Source organism: Dendrobates tinctorius, unplaced genomic scaffold (genome assembly GCF_039654945.1).
Source record: "Dendrobates tinctorius isolate UK_male_01 unplaced genomic scaffold, ASM3965494v1 ptg000182l, whole genome shotgun sequence".
NCBI lineage: Eukaryota > Metazoa > Chordata > Amphibia > Anura > Dendrobatidae > Dendrobates > Dendrobates tinctorius.
In genome coordinates this window covers 2730127-2737860 of record NW_027361849.1, presented here as the reverse complement: position 1 = coordinate 2737860, position 7734 = coordinate 2730127, and the positions used below count along the sequence as shown (strand labels likewise).

Here is a 7734-nt window from a genome sequence, read left to right as displayed (position 1 = left end):
AGGCACCAGATGGACTGGGCGACACCGGGTCTGCCTGGAGTGAGGGTGGCCCCTGCAGGCCGGAGGCTCCTGTGAGGTGGAGGTTCCCTCTAAAGGCGGTGAGACACTGTCCCTGCCCCTATCTGGGGCTTGAAGGGATTCTATTGCTCTCGTAAGACGCCATGTACTGTGACAGTGATCGGGCACACTCCGGGGCATTTGACACATTGGTCGCGATCGCAGGGGAGGGCTCCTGGGCGCACTTGGATTCGCAGGCTTCGCATAAATGCTGCTCTGCACCCGCGGAAACGCAGCCCGACAAGAGATGCATGCCGTGTAAAAGAACGTGTGCACCTTTGCTTTTGTTCGGACATGCTGTATCTGTCCGCTGCTGGGGATATGGGGAGGAGGTAGCCTCTCGGGCAGCACTTACCCCAGTCCTGCGCCCCCCCGACCTGGATGCTTCCTTTAAATCGCGCGCCGACATCTGTGGCGCGCACCAGCCTGTAAAATCGCTCTAGTGGCTGTACTCCCACTTTGCGGCCTAGCCCGTGCTCCGAAGCCGGGGCCTCGATTTTTACCGCCGCCGAGTGCGGGGCGGGCTGCCGGAAGTGACATGCAGCCCTGAGGGCGGAACTTCCGGCCGCGGCCTAGCTCCGGCCGAAGTCGCAGCCTCAATTTTTCCCCTACCCGACCGGGGGGGGGGGGAGGTGGGCGCGGTACCAAAAGTGGAAAAGTGGCGCTACTGACCGGCGCAGTGTTCCTGTCCTGACGGATCCAGCCCTTCTCTTGCATGGCTAGTGGACACCGCGAGGCGTGCTGCGGCTGTGGGCTCCAGCCCGAAATCTTCGCAGGAGCCCTCCCCGACCCTCTCCTCACCGATGATCTTCTTCAGCCTGAGCGCAGGTATGTGAGGGGGTCTTTGATAAAAAATAGGACGGTGCAGGTACCCTAGCTCCATCTAACCCCTACAGGGGGTGAGGAGAGCGACCGTCCGCCACCTTGCAGCACCGCCGTCTAGCGTTGGTGGAGCAGTGGCGGCCGCACAGACTAGTCTTGTGCCTCTGTGCAAGCCATGGTTTCAATACCTAGGGGTGGACAGGGCTAAGTCTGGCATAATGTCCCACGTTGCGGGAGAGAAAAACGTGGAGGGACACTCGCACGTGGTCGCCCGTTGATGGTTTGGGGAAATCGGATCCTTTCAATAGGATGCGTTGCCCCTGTCTTATCTTCATAAAATAAAAAAACAAAGAAAAAAATAGATGTCTGGGGAAAAGTCCCAGAGATGTCCCTCGGTGCGGGAAAGGATACGCGGAGACGATACTCAACGCGTGCTCGCCCGTTGATGGTTTGGGGAGATCGGACACTTTCAATAGGATCCGTCGCCCCTGTCTCATCTTCATAGTAAACTAGAAAAAAATAGTCTGGAGAGATCCAGACTGTGAGTGCCTCCATAGGACACTAAGCAAAAAACTGATTTCCGCCCGCAATAGAATGCGCACAGAATGGAACCAATTCACACCTTCTGATGCCTTTGAAGGGAGACACCAAATGGGACCTAGTGCAGCCTGACAATATCTTTTTACTATGGGAAACAAGGGCTAAGACAAAAAAAAAGGATTATGTGGGAAACATTTCACACCTCTGATGCCTTTTGAAGAGCGACACCAAATTGCAGCCTGACACTATTTACTATGAGAAAGAAAGGTTACACAGAGTGTTGAGAGAATTCATGTGTTCATTGGTCGAGTCGCCATGGTCCAGTCACAAAGCAGGAATTAGAATATTAACATGAAGGGCTGGTCTAGAAATCTGATCTCCTGGCTAAACCTATAAATTGGGCCCTCCACAACGAAAGTCACAGATTGAGGAACAGTCGATCTGATCTGCTCCATTTCATATTCCCCCCCAGAGAACAGAATACCAGACTGCAATGTTCTATATTTCTGTAAGTTTCTCGCTTTTATTGTATCGCTGTTTTGCATATTTGTATGTCACTGTTTATTTCCATATTTTTATACCCTTTTATTGTAAGCACTGCACCTTTTATATTAAAACTTAAAACTTTAATAAGTCTGAACCTTTTATGCTCTAATAGAATCCATATCCTTAGAGTGTGCGCTCCTGGTGATTGGCACATAGTAGTAGTATCTCCGGGACTCATCGCCCGTGTGTTCGGTGAGTGTTGGCAGCGTGTATGAGCGGGGTGCGTGGTCTGTGTCGGGGTGTGATTTATGCTCCCACTGTAGCATAGGACAGAGGGTGAATGCTGGACTGAGTGAGAGGAGATAGATTAACCCTTGCAGGCGCAACCCCAAGTCACATGCTGAGAAGCGGGTACATGACAGATTGGCGACAGCGGTGGGATAGAATGTATTTCTATTAAAGCATTAGTGCATGGTGTAAGCAATTATTCCCTGTACTAAAGAGTTGGTATCCTTGCGAGGAGAGCACCAGCTCTACAAGGTTCAGCTCGGTGCTTACTTACACATACTTCTAAACACTAAAACTTCCCCGTTTTTCTGTTCTATCTTTTATTCTGTTCATCGATATGGCAGCCCTGTACAAGAAGCAGAGCAGAGAGGCTCTGACCGACCTCTGTGAGCAGAGAGGAATAGAGGCAGCCGACAGATCCAAGGAACTGCTGATACGCGCCTTGGTCGAGCAGGACAGAGCGAAATACTGAAGCATCTGGGCAAGGAGAGAGTCCCAGCAATGCCAGCTCTTGCACCGGAGATACCTGATGGAGGTGCCAGTAATGCCAGTGCTGCGGAGCCTATGGACTCTACAAATGGCTTTACAACAGCTGGGAACAAGTGATCCCGATCTGCGCCTGCAGCTTATTCTACAGCACCGACAGGCTGAGAGAGAGGCTGCAGAATGCCGGGAGGAGAGAGAGGCTGCAGAACGCCGGGAGGAGAGAGAGGCTGTAGAACACCGGGAGGAGAGAGAGGCTGCAGAACGCCGGGAGGAGAGAGAGGCTGTAGAACACCGGGAGGAGAGAGAGGCTGCAGAACGCCGGGAGGAGAGAGAGGCTGCAGAACGCCGAGAGGAGAGAGAGGCTCCAGAACGCCGGGAGGAGAGAGAGGCTGTAGAACACCGGGAGGAGAGAGAGGCTGCAGAACGCCGGGAGGAGAGAGAGGCTGCAGAACGCCGGGAGGAGAGAGAGGCTGCAGAACGCCGGGAGAGGAGAGAGGCTGCAGAACGCCGGGAGAGGAGAGGCTGCAGAACGCCGAGAGGAGAGAGAGACTGCAGAACGCCGAGAGGAGAGAGAGACTGCAGAACGCCGAGAGGAGAGAGAGGCTGCAGAACGCCGGGACCAGGATGAGAGAGAGGCTGCAGAACGCCGAGAGGAGAGAGAGGCTGCAGAACGCCGGGAGGAGAGAGAGGCTGCAGAACGCCGAGAGGAGAGAGAGGCTGCAGAACGCCGAGAGGAGAGAGAGGCTGCAGAACGCCGAGAGGAGAGAGAGGCTGCAGAACGCCGAGAGGAGAGAGAGGCTGCAGAACGCTGAGAGGAGAGAGAGGCTGCAGAACGCTGGGAGGAGAGAGAGGCTGCAGAACGCTGGGAGGAGAGAGAGGCTGCGGAACTCCGGGACCAGGATGAGAGAGAGGCTGCAGAACGCCGAGAGGAGAGAGAGGCTGCAGAACGCTGAGAGGAGAGAGAGGCTGCAGAACGCCAAGAGGATAGAGAGGCTGCAGAACGCCGGGAGGAGAGAGAGGCTGCAGAACGCCGGGAGGAGAGAGAGGCTGCAGAACGCCGGGAGGAGAGAGAAGCTGCAGAACGCCGGGACCAGGATGAGAGAGAGGCTGCAGAACGCCGGGACCAGGATGAGAGAGAGGCTGCAGAACGCCGGGAGGAGAGAGAGGCTGCAGAACGCCGGGAGAGGAGAGAGGCTGCAGAACGCCGAGAGGAGAGAGAGACTGCAGAACGCCGAGAGGAGAGAGAGACTGCAGAACGCCGGGAGGAGAGAGAGGCTGCAGAACGCCGGGAGGAGAGAGAGGCTGCAGAACGCCGGGAGGAGAGAGAGGCTGCAGAACGCCGGGAGGAGAGAGAGGCTGCAGAACGCCGGGAGGAGAGAGAGGCTGCAGAACGCCGAGAGGAGAGAGAGGCTGCAGAACGCCGGGAGGAGAGAGGCTGCAGAACGCTGAGAGGAGAGAGAGGCTGCAGAACGCTGGGAGGAGAGAGAGGCTGCAGAACGCCAAGAGGAGAGAGAGGCTGCGGAACTCCGGGACCAGGATGAGAGAGAGGCTGCAGAACGCTGAGAGGAGAGAGAGGCTGCAGAACGCTGAGAGGAGAGAGAGGCTGCAGAACGCCAAGAGGATAGAGAGGCTGCAGAACGCCGGGAGGAGAGAGAGGCTGCAGAACGCCGGGAGGAGAGAGAGGCTGCAGAACGCCGGGAGGAGAGAGAAGCTGCAGAACGCCGGGACCAGGATGAGAGAGAGGCTGCAGAACGCCGGGACCAGGATGAGAGAGAGGCTGCAGAACGCCGGGAGGAGAGAGAGGCTGCAGAACGCCGGGAGAGGAGAGAGGCTGCAGAACGCCGAGAGGAGAGAGAGACTGCAGAACGCCGAGAGGAGAGAGAGACTGCAGAACGCCGGGAGGAGAGAGAGGCTGCAGAACGCCGGGAGGAGAGAGAGGCTGCAGAACGCCGGGAGGAGAGAGAGGCTGCAGAACGCCGGGAGGAGACAGCTTTCAAGCTTCAGATGGCTCAAACAGAAAGGGGTAACAGTCCGCAGCTAACCTCCTCCAGGACATAAATCCAAGGAAACCACGTCTGGAAAACTTCCCTGTGATGGAGAAGGATATGGACTTAGATACTTTTCTTTCGGGGGTTTGAAAACCCCTGCAGGCAATACCATCTACCCTGTGAGCAGTGGGCGCAGGGTTGAGAGGCAAAGCCCTGGAAGTTTTTGCTGGCCTCCCACCAGAGCTAGATGGGAACTATGAGGCCATAAAAGAGGCCCTGATCAGGAAGTACAACCTAACCCCAGAAGTGTATCGGAGAAAGCTCCGGAACCTACAACATGGATCAACGGACAGCTATGCGGATGTTGTGAGCACCTTGAGGACCACGTTCCACCAATGGATCAGGGGACTTTCAGTTAACAGTCTTAAGGCTTTAACAGATCTTATAGTCAAGGATCAGTATCTTCATATGTGCCCCACGGATGTACGACAATTTGTGTGTGATCGGGAGCCACGAACTGCGGATCAGGCCTCAAAGATTGCTGACTGCTATGTGGCTATGAGTTTTTTGAGAAAGAACAAGCTATTGTTCGAAACGCGTAATCTACTACTTGTTACTCATGTGAACACACCATTTTTTGCTCTGTTTTGGACTTGTTTTTAACAATAAATTGGACTTGTATTTGCAAAGCTGGACCTTTTTTCTTTTTCCTTGGTTACTGCTATGTGGCCAACAGGATGCCTGAGGTGCGGAAGCCATCGGGATTCAGCTGGAAGGGAGGTAAGCCAAACGGGGGACCCTTCTCCCTCTGCCGGCCGCTCACCAGTGCTGCCCAAGTCCACCTCCTATGGGGTCCCGGGGACTAGACATTCTCTAGGCACGCCGATGCTTCTCCTGCAACAAAGTGGGACATGTGAGCTCTGTCTGCCCTGATAGGGAGAAATGTCCAACTACAACCACAAAGCCGTCTGGGCCCCCACCGTCTGTCCTCTTTGTGGCCGGCTCTGATGTGAGGACCAGTGAGAAATGTCAATCTGTCAGTGTTGGCAATAATGTGACCATTGGCCTCAAAGACACTGGGGCAGAGGTGACTCTGATGCGTCCAGCTATGGTAAACCCTGCGGATATCATACCAGGAAGGACTAGGTCAATAACCGGGATTGGAGGTGTCAGCCCTGCCGTGCCCATGGCCTGTGTGTACCTGGACTGGGGAGCAGGGAAAGGACTGAGAGAGGTGGGAGTATGAGGCTATTCCCACCAATGTGCTGCTAGGCGCAGACTTGGGGAGGATGGTGTCCCACTATGTCCCTACCATGCAAGTAAATGCTACAGAGAAGGTGGAAGAAAGCAACTCACCTGAGATCCCGTGCGAGGAGGGAAAATGTACCAATGCACAGGAATGTACGTATGTGGCAGCTGTGATCAGGAGTCAGGCTGCGGCTCAGACTCAACCCCAGAGATTAGAGGATGAGGCTCAGACTGAACTGCCAGAACAGGACCATACTGTGGCCCAGGAGCCCCCTCACATGGCAGACCCAACAAGGCCCCTGATAACCAACACTGAAGACTCCGCTTCAGACTAGAGACTGGCAGTCACACTAGGCCGGGGCTGCAGACTGACCGTCAGAGCTTCCAGGAGGCCCTGCGGACAGATGTCAGTCTGGAGAAGCTCAGATGTCTTGCAGACAGTATCGGACTAGGGTGCTAAGGGCCCACCAGTAACACTGACTTTGGGGAGAAGGGGCCCACTTTTCACCTGCATACAAATATTACACTACCCTTGTTCACAAATTTACCCATATTTCTATATTATAATAAGCTGGGTAGTTTGGTTAATGAATGATGAGATGCTGTTTATTTCTGTAGAGTGAATCCAGTGAATTATGCCAAGTACTGCCCATACAGTGGGGTTGGGGGCCACATTGGACAGGGGCCCACAGGGGGATTCCCCTGTTACCCTGTGGGCCAGTCCGAGTCTGCTTGCAGAACAACCCCCCACTGCTTCTGACAAACGGAGAATATCCTGGGACCTGGGCAGACTGTATAAAGACTCTCCCCACTGATACTACAGAACCTTGGGACTGGGAAAAGCGGCTGGTCGTCCCGTATCTATTCAGGGAACAATTATTGAGAATTGCTCATGAAATTCCTCTGGCTGGACACTTTGGAGTACAAAAGACTAAAGCTCGCCTGACACATAACTGCTATTGGCCCAAGATGGGGACAGATATAGCCAACTACTGTCGATCCTGCGTAATTTGTCAGAGTTGGAAAGTCTGGGGATATACAGAAAGCCCCACCGATACCACTGCCAGTGATCGATGAGCCCTTCCAGCGAGTGGCATGGATATCATAGGGCCACTTACAATCCCTAGCAGCTCTGGCAGAAAGTTCATACTCACAGTGGTGGACTATGCTACACGGTATCCGGAAGCTGCGGCGCTGTCCTCCATCCGAGCAGACAAAGTGGCGGAGGCTTTACTGACTGTTTTCTCCGGTGTGGTTTCCCCAGGGAAATGCTAACCAATCAGGGAACCCAATTCATGTCCGATCTGATGGAAAGCCTCTGCGAGGAAATACAAGGGCAGCATTTTGTGGCCAGCGCCTGTCATCCCCAAACCAACGGACTCTGCGAGCGTTTGAACAGGACATTGAGGCCATGTGCCCACGCTAGCGTCTGTAAACGCTCAGGAATCGCATCCCCTTTCCCAGAAAACGCCCGTCTTTTTCCGTGCAATTCTTGCGCGTTTTTGACGCGTTTTTTGACGCGTTTTCTGGGAACATTGGGGGAATGCTAAAAACGCTCAGCTATGCGGAAATTAATGAGCATGCTGCGTTTTTAGCTGCTAAGCGATTCCTGAGCGGTTAAAAACGCATGCATTGGCACAAAAAGCCAAAAATGCATGCAAATTAATTGGAAGCATCTGGTAAGCGTTTCTGCAGCGTCTGATCCGGCACAAACGCTGCGGAAACGCTTAACAAAACGCAACGTGGGCGCACAGCCTAAAACAAATGCTCAAACTGCTGGAGACTGGAGGAAGAGACTGGGAGCGGTGCCTCCCCCATC

At 54.3% G+C, this 7734-nt stretch overlaps 1 pseudogene; it reads left to right on the top strand.

The window, feature by feature from the left end:
• The first annotated feature begins 2719 nt into the window (after positions 1-2719).
• LOC141055007 (uncharacterized) lies at positions 2720-6250 on the top strand (annotated as a pseudogene).
• Positions 6251-7734: the final 1484 nt, after the last annotated feature.